Consider the following 12,779-nt stretch of genomic DNA (forward strand, 5'->3'; position numbering starts at 1 on the left):
CGCCCGGTGCGCGCCCCGGACGGTGAGAGCGGCCGGGCCGGGCCGGGCCGGGCGGCGGCGGGCGGGGGCCGCGGGGGCGCAGGCCGGGGCGCGGGGGGTGCCCGGCGGCGGCGCCGCGTGCGCGGCCTCTGATTGGGCGGGAGCCGCGGGCCGCGGTGGGGGTGGGGCGCGGGGGGCGCGCGGGCGGGGGCGGGGGCGCGCGGGGACGGAGGGGCGCCCGCTCCCCGGGTGCGTGACCGCGCTCCCGCCCGCCCGCCCGCCCGCCGCGCCGCCCCGCCGGCCCCGCCGACCCCGCGACTCGGAGCCGCTCGGGGCGGGGGGGAGGGGAGGGGGGCCCAGGGCGGGGCTCCGGCCGCGCGCCCCGGGGGACAGCGCCCGCAGCGAGGGCCCGGGGCGCCCCCCTCCGCCGCGGCCGCGCTCCGCCCCGCCGGCTCCCGGGCCCGGGCTCCGGTGACTCCGGCGGGGTCGGGCGGGGCCGCAAGGTCGTCTGTGCAGCGGGGCCGAGGGCGCGGGGCTTGGGGCGGGGAGCGCGGAGACGTGCCCGCCTGGCCGTGTGCGCCCGCGCCTGCTGCTGCGGGGACCGGCGGCCGGACGGGTGGGACCGCGGGGGGGGGGCGGTGGTCGCTGGACCTGGCCCGCCTCGGCCCCTGGGGGGGCGCCCGCGTCCCCGTCCCCGTCCTCGTCCCCATCCCCGTTCCCATCCCCGGTCCCGTCCCCGGTCCCGTCCTCGTCCCCGACCCCGTCCCCGGCCCCGTCCCCGGCCCCGTCCCCGTTCCCATCCCCGTCCCCGTTCCCATCCCCGTCCTCGTCCTCATCCCCGTACCCGCCCCGTCCCCATCCTCATCCTCATCCTCATCCCCGTCCCCGTCCCCGTCCTCGTCTCCATCCCCGTCCCCGACCCCATCCCCGTCCCCGTGCCCGCTTTGCTTGCAGACGTGCCCCCGCGCGCTCTCCCGGGTAGCGCGGCTGTGCCCCCACCGTGCCCCCGCCCCTTCCACGCTGGAGCCCCCCCACGCTCCTGCCCCTCCCAGCCGGTGCTGGCCGCCGCACGGGACTTCCTAGGCCCCCTCCCCACATGGCAGCCCTACCCCTGCACAAGACCGGTCCTGCACGGTGCCCCCGAGAGGGTGGACCAGAGGCCCCCGCCGCCGGGAGAGGCCTAAGGAAGCGTCGGGGGCCAGGACTGCCCCTCTACAAACGCTCCTTGCTTCCAGGGCAGGTTCTTCCTCCCCTGGGAAGTCTTCCCTGATTGCCCCTTGAATCCATCCTTCCAGCTTGGGTTTCTGGGTCAGAGCAGCCGGGTTCCCCAGCCGCCCTTGCTCCGTGCTGTCCCCCGGGGCTCAGCGTGGGAGCCGGTGGGGGTCAGAAGCCAGTCAGCGGGTCGGGTGTGATGCTGGACTAGGACCTACCCGGCTCTCGGGGGGATGGTAAGATTTTGTTTGAGCACTTTTCAGGCTTAAGCCTTGCCCCCGCTTGCTCATCCCCCTGGAATCCATCAGCCCCTTGCGAGAACGCAAGGCCCGTGGGCACGTTTCTGCTCCATTTCACAGAGGAGGGTTTTGGGCAGAGACGGAGCGAGGAGGACTCTAGGGTCAGGGTAGCCCCTGGCGCCGGGAAGGCACCCTTTAGCCCCGGGTCTTGGTGCGGTGGGCAGGGTCTGCGAGGGCACGCAGGCAGCAGGGGGCCGGCTGCCTGCCGCTGGAGTCTCCTGGGGCAGCTGTCCTGCCGCCTGTGACCAGCGCCCTCCCGGGTGGGCAGGAACGTGGGCACAGCCACTCTTGGCCTCGTTCTCCCTGCCTTGACTTCCGGCGCCTCTTGATCCCGGCTTCCTTAACCTTTGCTTCCTGGATTTGGGGCCGGGGTCTTCCCGGGCTCTGCTTGCTGGTTTGCAAACCTGGCTTCTGTGGAGCTCAGCACTGGGATGTCGGTATCGTTCTGGGGGTCGGAAGGGTACCCCCACCCCCACCCCAGCACCCTAGGCTAGGCCCTGGCATTGCCCTCCTGCATGGGCCCTGGAATCCTTCCTGGCCTTTAGAGATCTCCATCCTAGAGCCCCAGGCGGGCCAGGGAGCTCACTCAAAGGGAAATGGGTTCCCCCACAGAGGTGTAAATGTGCACTGGGGGGAGTGGAGTCTGGTGGCTCTTGGGACCACTTCCTTCCCAGGTGGCCCACCTTAGGTCCAGGAAGCTAGAGTAGCTCTCAGCCCCACTCAGGCTTCTGTGACCCGCCCCCCCACCTCGTGCTGACCTGATGGCAGCCGGGACTCATTCCCAGGGCCACGTTGGCGGGGAGAACTGTTGCCCAGGAGTGACCAGAGCTCCTTCTGGGGTCGGGGTGCCATTGGACCCTTCAGCCTCTTTGCTGGCTTCATGCTCAGGGAGCCTCGCCCTGCCTCTCCCAGTCCCCTTCTGCCCTGCTCTCGCTCAGTGGCCTTTCTTTCCCATTGTTTCTTTTGTCTCTCTCTCTCCCTCTCCATCCCCATATGGCTCCCTGAGCTCTGGACTTTTGCCTTCCTGTGTGTCCACTGATGCTCCGGCTGACACCCAGGTGGCTGGAGCATGGCCAGGTGCCCACTTGGTCCCACCCCTGCCATCCAGGCCCGCCTGAGGCCGCACCCTGGTTCTTCTGGCCCCCTTCCCACCAAAGGATTCTTGCAGGCTAAGCCCACCGTTTGGGGTTGCAGGCCAGGGGGAGGGAGAGAGCAGGGTACCCCTTTGGCCCGTGGTCTGTGCTATCAGGGGTGTGACTCGCAGCCAGGTGCTCCCAGCCCCTAGTCGCTGCCTGTTCCGGGAAGAGCCGCTCCCCCTCAAACCTGTCCAGCGTGGCCCCTCCTTTTGCTGTCCAGCGAGTCCCTGACCCTGCCATCGGGATGTTTTACATTAGAAAGATATTATATTCTAATAAATTCAGTGATAAGTCGTTGGGTGGGCTGAGCCTTGGGGTGATTTGTCGGGGAGAGTCCCCTGACCACTCAAGCCTCCTTTTGGGGGAACTGGGAGCCACTCTGGCCACCCAGAGTCTCCTCCACAGGCTTCTGGGGTGCAGACGTCTGCTCTTGAGAACCATGCCTCGGGCTTATTCCTTGAACCGTTCTAGGACTGAACCATTGCCTAGAATCCCGCAGTGGGGGCTCACTCCACGTTTAGGGGCATTTCCTGGTTTGAGGCCCAGACTGAGCACTGGGGATTCTGATGACAAGCCTGGGTCCTTCCCTGGTTGGGCTCTGAAAGGGGACGCAGGTATCCACCCCCACCCCTGGGTATGAGACCGAGTGGGCTGGGCAGCTGCAGAGGTACACGAGAGGGGTTGGTGGCTGGTTATCGCAGGTGGATTGGGAGGCTGGTGCATTTTGACCTGTTCGGATGTTTCTGGCACTTGGTAGAAGCTCAGTAAATACGTTGACTACACGAATGAATGGAGAACATGAACCAGCGAGGGCTTTCCAGGCAGATGGCACAGTCCTAGCATGGCGCCGTGGCGGGAAGCACCAGGCCTGGGTGGAACGTGTTTGCAATGCAGTAGTTCGTGCAGGGGCGCAGCACGCACGGAGCAGGTTGGCATGAGACAGGAGGATCCTGACTGCCCGACTGAGGAGTGAGAGCTGATTCCATATTGGGGGTTGCAGGGTTGAAGTGCTGGAGGTTGATGATTTAAACCGCTCCCTCTGGTGGCTGTGGGAGGGGTTGGCCCGAGAGCCAGAGGCAGGGAGGCGGTCCTGAGGCCGCCTGCTGTGGGAATCGGGCTGGTCATGAGGGCAGCAGCGGGGGCAGGCCCCAGTGCATCTTCTGAGGATGGCCAAGGGGCGGGGCCTGGCTTCCCACCCCAAGAAGATGGAGAGATTTGGCCTGGGGTAGGAGCCGGGTGCTGCACCATAGGCCATCCTTCCGGGGTTGGGCAAGGCCTCGAGTATGTCACGGGGCATAGGGAGGTGTCAGGTGTCCAGGACTCGTAGGATGCAGCCCCTAGTACTGGCCCTCCCACTGTGTGCGCGTGAGCAGGTCCCTGAGATCCCCCGGACCTCTGTTTCTATGTCTGTAAAATGGGTAAATGTGTCTCCCCGGAGACCTGGGGTGAGTTTGGGTGGAAGTCTGTGACCTTCGAAGTGGGCTACCAAGAGACGGGGTCGAGGGCTGGTCACACTGCTGTCTGCCAGAGGAAGAGTTTGAGGCCCAGGGAGGGGGGGGGGGCGACTTGAATGAGGTGGCAGATCAGGTTGGGGGCAGGGCGTTCCGGCTTGGGGTTTTCCCAGCTGGGCCTGTGGCCTGCTGGGCAGGGGTGGGTGGCGTGGCCAGGGCCTCGAGGCGTCTGCAGGAGACGTCCTCGGGCAGTTGGTTCGGCAGTCCAGCTGTCAGGGAGCATATGGGGCCATATGGCCACATAGGGGAGGCACCAGCCGCCGAAGGAGGGTTAGCGGCTGCCATCCTGGCCTTCTGGATCTATGTGGGCACTGCCAGCCATCAGGGTCAGGGTGGGGGAGGCCAGAATGGAACCTCAGTGTCCACGTTGGGTCTTGGCAGATGGCCCAGTCCTAGCACCCATCTGCCAGGGCAGTCAGACAGGCGGCTTCATGCCCAGGGCTGATCCAATTAGTCCAGGCCAGCTGTGCCAGCCACCCTGCATGCCCCACCCAGCTCTGACGGCCCTGCGGCCCTCAGGTCGTGGGGTGCTACAGTGCATCTGATGTGGAGATGGGTCCCCGGAATCAGCCTAGTGTGGTTAAAGGGCCTGGGCGTGGACCTGGGTTTGAATCCTGGCTTAGCTGCTTCCACACTGGGTGAGCTCAGGCAAGGCCCTTCACTTTCCTGAGCCTCGGTTTCCTCATCTGTAGCCTGGGAGAAGGATACCCACCTCGTAGGCGCGGCGTTGGCGTACCCGGAAGGAACACGTGTAGCGGCTCTAGCCTGATGCGTCCAAGAATCTCAGCAAGCATTGGTTCGTGTGTGTTCTCTGCTGGGAGAGGGAAGTGAGTCCTGAAGTAGAGGGAAACCCTATTACTATTTTCCAGAACAAAATGCATTTTGTGGTTTTCCGTATCTGTGCTCCTTCCCTCGTTCAGACCTCACGGCGGGGCTGCACGGTAGGCGAGAGCCCGGCCCTGCCGCAGATGAGGACACCGGCAAGGGACTCTCCAGAGCCGGCCCGTGAGTTGCCCGGTTTCTGGACTCGTGGTCCAGGACGCTTGCTCACGGGTGTTCCTCCCAAACCTGGGGGGAGAGGCTGGGGACGAGGGGGTCTGTCTTCAGCGAAGCCCGTGTGGACCGAGCCTGGCAGTTCCTGCCTTGGTCGCAGATCCCGGGACAGCCCTCAGGGTGACAAGCAGCTGGTCGCAGCCGGGGTGTTGTGGGTGCCACCCCGTGGGGCAGCATCCCTCCGTCGCCCTCCAGGCCGGAGTAGAGAGGAGTGTAGAGGCCTGGACCGCGCTCGGGCCGCAGGGCTCAGCCTTCTGGGGGCGGTGGGAGGGCGCAGGCTCTCCCCGGCCCGTGCTGCGACCTCGGCCCGTCCGCGTCTGGCCCTCTTGGGGCCCTGGCTTCCCTCTCTGTAAACTGGGGATGGGCATCTCCGGGCCCGCCTCCCAAGGCTGTTTCTGAGGCTCAACCATAAACACAGATTTTTCTACAAACACGCTGCTCCACACGGATGCGGGGGTCGCCGTCCTGCAGCTGATGGTCCTGTGATGGTCCAGTGATTCACTCGTGGGCGCTGCTCCTGGGCCTGGCTGTGCGGGCTGCGGCCGTCGCTTCTGCGGGGACAGAGAGGAGCAAGCCAGCCCCCGCCACCCCCCAGGGCCGTGCAGCCGCAGGGAGCGCGCACTCCCAGGCCCACGCCGGCCCACGCTGGCACGCGGCACCTTCCGGGGCTCCGGCCCTCCGCCCAGCCACCTCCCTCCGGCTCCTCTGTGCGCTCGGCCGGATGCCACCCGCCGTCCCTCTCGCGGGCACTGTGGCTTTCCTTCCTTCCAGGACTGGCTGTGGCTTTCCCTCCCGGGGGGCCTTCCTGCAGGTCCCACCCGCCTCGGGACTCAGCCCACGTGCCGTGTGTAAATCCCCGGCTCGAGGTAGTTGCTTTCTCCTCCGAGCTGTGCACCTGCTGTATGCAAGGCCTAGCGTTCGGGAGGCCCGTGACCCACGGTGGTTTATGTCCCTTCATGGCCCGGGAATGCCTTGGTGGCAGGGGCGGAGTGTATCCGTCCTGGGTTCCCTGGCAAGTCCGGGCAGCTGGGGCCAGATGGGCTCAGAGGAATGAGGTGCGTCCTTCAGGTGCCGCTGGGTCCTGCGTCCCGGGCCCGGGGACGCAGGCAAGGCCAGGGCATCTACTGGGAAGGCACCTGAGTGATGGGCGGCTTTTCAGCTGAGGTGCTCCCCGCAGACACAGCCCTTCCTGCCCCCGGAGGCTCCACCGGGCTGGGGCGGCGGCGCCCCGTCACTGGCCGCTCGTAAGTCTCCCCAGTGAATTGCATGGCGTTCGGCGATTGGCGATCGATTATTTGGGGCCCTGATAGCTCCTCCACCCTCGGTCGGTAGAGGTGGGCCCACGGCGTTGGCGTGGGTTGGCGGGGCCTGGCTGGGAGATTGTGACCACGGTTGTTCACTCCCGCCCCGGATGCTCCATAGAGAAGAGCCAGAGAAAAGGGGGTGCAGGCTAGCTACCCTTTGAGCCGCCAGGGTGGGAGTGGAGGGCTGGAGAGGAGGGGTGACTGGGGTACAGTCTTGCTCACTCCTGCCTCCCTCCGTCCCTGCCTTCTCGGGTCGGCCTCCAGGCTCATCTGGCCCTGAAGCTCCGCGATCCCATCCATTGGCGGGGATCTCAGCCTCTTCGTAGGGCAACCCTGTGCCTTTGAGTGGGATGGCCAGGCCGTTGCTGACTTGTCCTCCCTGGTGCTTAATGGGTGGGGGCCTTCTGAGGCTGGGAGAGGGCGGTGACCACCTGAGGACCGAGCTAGCATCACAGTCCCCAGCCTCCGGGCCCCGGGAGGACTTCTGCTCTGCAGAAGGGACAGGGAGATGGCAGGTGGGGGGCGGCGGCGGGGGGGGGGGTGGGAGAGGACGGTTGCCTCGCCCAAGTGCTGTGTCTGGCTCCTGGATGTGCTGAGGCCTCTCCGTGTGCAGTTAGGACTCTGTGGAATTCGTGCAAAAGCGATTTCTAGGGAAACCACATAAAGGAGCTGGCGGGGGGGATGTTTAACCTACTTGAGAGACCTAGCTGCCTTTCAGGCTCCCCAGGAGCACGGGGCATTGTTTGTGGGGCTCTTGGCTCACGTCACCGAGGCTTTCTTTTTTTATTTTTTATTTTTTTGACTTTTTCTTAGGAACGTTTCCAAACACACAGAGAGATAGAGAGAGAATAGAATAGGGAGCCTTATATACCCTCACCTAGATCTAACAATTGTTGACATTTTGCCACATTTTGCCCTATCCTTTCCTTCCCCCCAAAGTATTTTAAAGTAAATTGTAGACATCATGCCATTTCACCCTAAACATTTCAGCATCTGTCTTTTAAAAAATAAGAGCATTTCTGTTTAACCTCAATTGGTCATATGGTTTCTTTTCATTTTGTTTTTGAGAGATGAGGATGCTGAACCCTGAGAGGCTGTGGCCTGTCCAAGGTCACAGAGCGGCGGGGTGGGGGGCCGGGGTGGGGCGGGTAGGGAGGAGAGGCAGGACCTAGAGGAGTCAGCCCAGGTGTCCCCCCAGGACTGCAGAGTAGGGAGGGGAGGAGGATGGCCCTGGTGGTCCTCAGCTGGGCAGGTGCCTGGAGCAGGATCCCTCCCTTTTTTGGGGGCGTTCCTCTGGCTCAGGCTGGGGTTCTTCCTGGAAACAGGAAGTGACTGTCTTTTAGGTTAATCTGCTGTCTTCCTTTTGTTTGCTGCGGGGATTAATCAGGAACTGCAGCGTCAGGAAAATCTAAAACAACTTCTTGTTTATTGTTTAATTTAGGAGAATGTTATGAGGCTCTGGCCATGCAAGCAAGGGGAGCTCCCGCCGGCGCGAGAAGCAGGGCTGCCCCCCTACTAGCCGCCCTGGAGGGGCGCTGGGGAAGGCAAGGGGGTGGCCCGGTAGGAGGGTTTAGGGTCCCAGTCTGGACTCTCAGGGGGTGTCTGAGGGAACGGGGGGGTGTGTGACGGGCTCGGGGCTGAGCCTGAGATCTGGGCTGGGCTACAGCCTCTGTATCCTCAGAACAGATGGGAAGTGAGGCAGCAGAGGGCTGAGCTCCTGGCGTGTGTGCAGAAAAGGGGGAGCCCCTGGCTGCCTCTAGCCATACAGAGGAGCTGCCTTTGCTCTCCTGCTCTCCTGCTGGGCCCACTCTTCCCTGGGGACACCTGCACGGGTGGGTGGGTGGGGTGTCTCCTGCCAGCGTAGGGCAGGTGCAGGGCTGGGCTTCCTTGTCTCCTTGGGGTCGGGGGTTCCTGCCCCCAGCAACCCACAGTGCTTGGGATTCCTTATTCTGCTGTTGGTGACTTAGTATCTCTTGATTTTGCAAGGATCACAGAGGGTCTCAGGTTTGGAATCGGAGGAAGTTGGAACCGGAAGGCAGCCCCAGAGGCGATCCCATTCTTGCTACGGGTTTCAGGAAGGAAGCCGAGGCACAAGGCGTGGTTACCCTTGTCTCAGGGCTCACAGTGTAAAGCATCGTAGGGTCTTGGCAATAGGCAGGTGTCTGGCTTCTTGATCCCAGGATCACCTGCTTCTGGGCTCATGGTTCGGGCAGACCAGCGCTCCCGCTGCACAAAGGGGCAGAGGCGGGCCCAGCTGGGGAAGGGCTGTCAGCCAGCCCAGGGGGGCCCAGGGTCCCCTCTCAGGACCTGCCTCCTGTGTGTGCGCCGCCCCACACCTGAGCACACGCACACATGTTCACACGCACCTAGTCACTTACCAGAGGGGAGGATGGGTGTGCGGGTCAGGAAGAAGGCCTTAAGGGGGTGTCCTGAGGCCCAGCCATCCAGGCCTGGGACTGGCCTGCGCTTCTCCCATCTTTGCCCCCGCAATGGGGAGAGCCCTGATCAGTGCCAGGCTTACTGTTGGGCTTATTTCTTGAGGACGGGAAGTGGGGCAGGAGGGGGCCCTGGGAAAGCAAGAGACTGAGACATCAAAACACTTTCTGACCCCTGGCCTGTGGTCCTGTGGCGCTACCTGACGTGCATCAAGTCTGTGCATTCTCTGCAGTTGGGGAAGGAGAGGAAAGCAGCCCAGCCTTGGAGGAGCGGCTGGATGGGGGCTGCTGACCTGGGTCGTGTCATCACCCCTCCTGGTACAATGGAGCAGGTCAGGGGCCCCTTCCGTCCCAAGAGTGAGGCCGGGAGGACAGGGTCTGGGCTGGCGGTTAGCCTGTGGCTGGACCTTCAGCCTCCGTGTGTGTGGGGAAGGTGGGCTGGGAAGGTCAGAGGAAGGAGGGGGCAGGTGCTCGCCACCCCCTCCCCAGCCCTTTCCTCTGCTCTTCCAATGCTGTAGGGGTGGGGTGAGCACGGTGCCTGGAGTCCTGGGGGGCGGGCAGGTGGGACAGAGCCACCCTACGTCCCCACACTGACTCTGCTGCAGCTGGGGCAGGGCGCACAACAGTGTTACCCCTATTAGTGCCTGCAGCTGCTCTGCAAGGTGGACATCCCGGAGTCTGCTTTACAGACGAGGAAACCGAGGCTGTACCTGGCCCGGTAGGTGCTGAGGTTCTGCTGGAGGCTTCTTGGGAGGAATCCTCGTCAGGCAAGCCAAGTGAGAGGCTCCCTGGTGCTGCGCTGAGGATTGGGCTTCTGGGGGTGTGCGAAGCCCTTCAGAGCCTCCCACACCCTTTGCTCCTAGCTGGCGTGTGCCTTCTGTGCGTTCATCAGGTGGGGGGTCCCGTGTGCACCTAAGTGGGCCATCGCGAGGCCTGGGGAGGTGTGTTGAGGACTGAGCATAGTAGGACAGGGGTAGGTTCGTTGCACACCCCCCGTTGGTCACAGTGTGGGTGCCTCGCATGCGTTCCCTCACTTAATCCTAAAAACAGCCCCGGGAGGGATGTGCCATTACTATTCCCATTTCCCAGGTAAGGGAGCTGAGGCTCAGAGAGCTTGCAGGACGTGCAGGGGTCACGCAGCTCGTGAGCGGAGGAGCTGGCCTTTGAACCTAGGAATGAACCGAGGTCTGTGCTGCTGCTACGAAGAGGGCAGTTGGATTTTAGGAAGGAGGCTCTGTGTTTGGAGAGAGGAGGCCAAGGGTCAGGAGGAAGGTCCAGGTGAGGAAGGGGTGGCTCAGAGGCCAGGCCTGGTGGGGATCTTAGAGCTGTATGTCCTCGGCTCTGGGTCTGTATCCTCCTCAGGGGAGTGGTGTGCTCTCCTTCCGGCTCCTGATCTGGGCCTGGAGGCCGACAGAGCAAGGCTCCTGGTGGAGGGGAGGCCCGGCCGTGCAGGCCCCCAGGGCCGGCCTGGAGCGCTGGACATTCTCCGGTCACATCTGAGGCTTGGGGGGCGGCTGTCTAGGGGCTGGACTGGTTACTGGCCGTGGGCCGTGGGCGGTGGGCAGGGCGAGAGAGCAGAGGGCATCTGGAGGCTTCTCCCCTCCGCCAGGAGAGGCCGAGGGCCGTGGGGGGTTCATCTTTCCCTGTCTCTGTTCTTTGCTCTCCCTTTCTCCAGTCTCCCAGAGCGTGGAGTGAGGGTGGGGAGCTGGGGGTCCCTGCCCCTCCCAGGCCCCTCCCTTGGAGGCTGTAAATATTTTATCTCACCATCTCTGCTGTGGAAATTGCTGCTTTTAACACCTTTTTTCCCTTTTGCTTGATACAAACGAATGCTGGAAAAATTCTGTGCTGGGCGCTCACTCTCTCGCGTCTGCTTGTGCCCAGAGTCCCCTCCAAAAACTCTAATTGCTTTTAAGCTGTGATAGTTGGCAAAAGCAATTTTCTTTACATTATGGAGAAAGGGGGAAAATCCACCACATTTTCTTCTTCCTTTTTTTTTTTTTCCCTAACCTTTCATTTTGAGTTCCTTCTCACGGCTGCTAAGATTCTGGGAGAGAAACGGAAGAGAGGAGAGATGTGGGCTGGGGAAGCAGAAGCATCCTTGGAGAGGGCCCTTTGCCTTTCTGGTCCTCGGTTTCCCCATTTAGAAGGTGCTCGTGTGTCATTCTTCCAAGAGACGTTCTGCGGCACCTCCCCTGGCAGCAGCTCCAGGGCCTGTGCGTCCCCGGCACCCAGCACAGAGCCTGACCCGCCGGCCGCGCTCCGTTTAGCTCAGTTGGCTGATCGGTAGCAGCGCTGTGAGCCGGGCACCTTGCCAGGCCCTGGGGCGCGGGGCGGCCTCGAGAGTCAGCGAGTGGACAGGACCCACCAGGCCAGCACATTTGCCGCGTTACCGAGTCCTAGGAGTCCTAGGGCAGGTGGCTCCTGGGGTACTAGGGGCGTGGGGCGGGGGGGAGTGCAGAAAGCTGCCTGGGCTGCATCCTGAGCGGGGGAGGGAGACAGGTGGACGGGGCCAGGGAGGAGGCAATTCCAGACAGGAAAACCTGTGCAAAGACGGGGTGGGGTGGGGTGGGGGTAGGGGTAGGGGTGGGTGGTGAGCACTGGAGCCCAGAGGGTGGAGTCAGGCTGGAGAGGAGGGGAGGCGGGGAGGCTGCCCCGTGGGCCCAAGTTGCCTGGAAGGGCTTTCCATGGGGGTGGGGACTTTGGACGAGGTCCCGAGGGTGAGGAGGGGAGCCAGCAGTAGGGATGGGGGAGGAGGGGGTGCTGAGAGGCAGGTCCTGGTTCCCCGGGGGGTGATGAGGATGGCAGCGTGGTTTTGAGGCAGACAAGGGAGAGGACCCCAGCCCCGGTGCTCAGCTCCTGTGCTCGTGCTGTGGCGAGAGGCCCCCACCCTTCCTGGACCCGGGTGAGGGCCCCCAGGACAGGCATCCGGTTCCTCGCCGTCTGCTGCAGTGGTCACCCAGGTTTGACTGCCCTCACCCCCTCAAGGCCCTTCACAAGGTAGGAGCCTGCGGGCCTCTGACCCTGCAGGTGACCTGAGGGGCGGCCTGGGCCGCACAGCAGGTGGGAATCGGATGGCTTTGCCCCATCTCTGCAGGCAGGTGAGGTGGGGGCATTTGACACTGGGTCGAAGGCCGCCTGGTACCCTCCACACCCCTGCCCTGCTCCTTCCCTGTTTGCAGAGCATGTGGGGCTTTTCAAAAGCATTAATGATAGAAAATGAATTGGAATCGGAGAGGAATCATCCCGGGCATCTCGGAGGGCTGCCTCTGCCCGTCTCTCAGCATATTGAAGCCAGCAGCCAGCGGAATATGAATGAGGGCGCGCAGGCTCCGATCTGTGGGGAGCCCTCCCCTCCTCCCAGGCCAGCAGGCACTCACCAGCAGCAAAGCTGTTTGCAGCCAGGCCAGGGCGGATTCCTCTGGGATGGAGTCACCGCCCAGCCAAGGGGCAGGGGGAGCGGTGCCCAGTCCCCTCCCCGCTCAAGCCCTCGGCTGGACACACAGCACCGGGGCCAGCCCGGATGGGCTCGGGCACCCATGGCCGCGCTGGGGTAGGAGAGGGACGGCTGAAGCTGCCAGTGGTTCCTCCAGGTCTGGATTCCTCATCTGGGTATTCAAGGCCCTTTGCCCTGTCTCCTCCAGGAAGCCCTCTCGGATCGCTGCCCAGCTCACATTGGGTCTTCCATTTGGGCCTCTGTGGCTCCTGGAAGAGGGTGCAAACCTAGTGCCTGGAGGGGACAGGCAGGTAATGAGTGGGGCAGGCTGGGCGAGATCCAGCAGCGAAGGCGAGAGGCCCGCAGCGGGAAGGCACAGCCTGGGAGCCCGCCAGGGTGCTTTCATGCTCGGCTCTG

The 12,779-nt window shown here is 63.7% G+C and overlaps 1 long non-coding RNA gene across 1 annotated transcript in view; it reads left to right on the top strand.

Moving 5' to 3' along the window:
• Positions 1-1,000: 1,000 nt before the first annotated feature.
• Positions 1,001-12,779, top strand: part of LOC125754052 (uncharacterized) — a 46,950-nt gene continuing 35,171 nt past the window's right edge. The window contains exon 1 of the long non-coding RNA XR_007407324.1: positions 1,001-1,427. This is a non-coding gene — a long non-coding RNA (uncharacterized LOC125754052). The remainder of the gene's footprint in view (positions 1,428-12,779) is intronic.

Source organism: Canis lupus, chromosome 30 (assembly GCF_003254725.2).
Source record: "Canis lupus dingo isolate Sandy chromosome 30, ASM325472v2, whole genome shotgun sequence".
Classification (NCBI taxonomy): domain Eukaryota; kingdom Metazoa; phylum Chordata; class Mammalia; order Carnivora; family Canidae; genus Canis; species Canis lupus.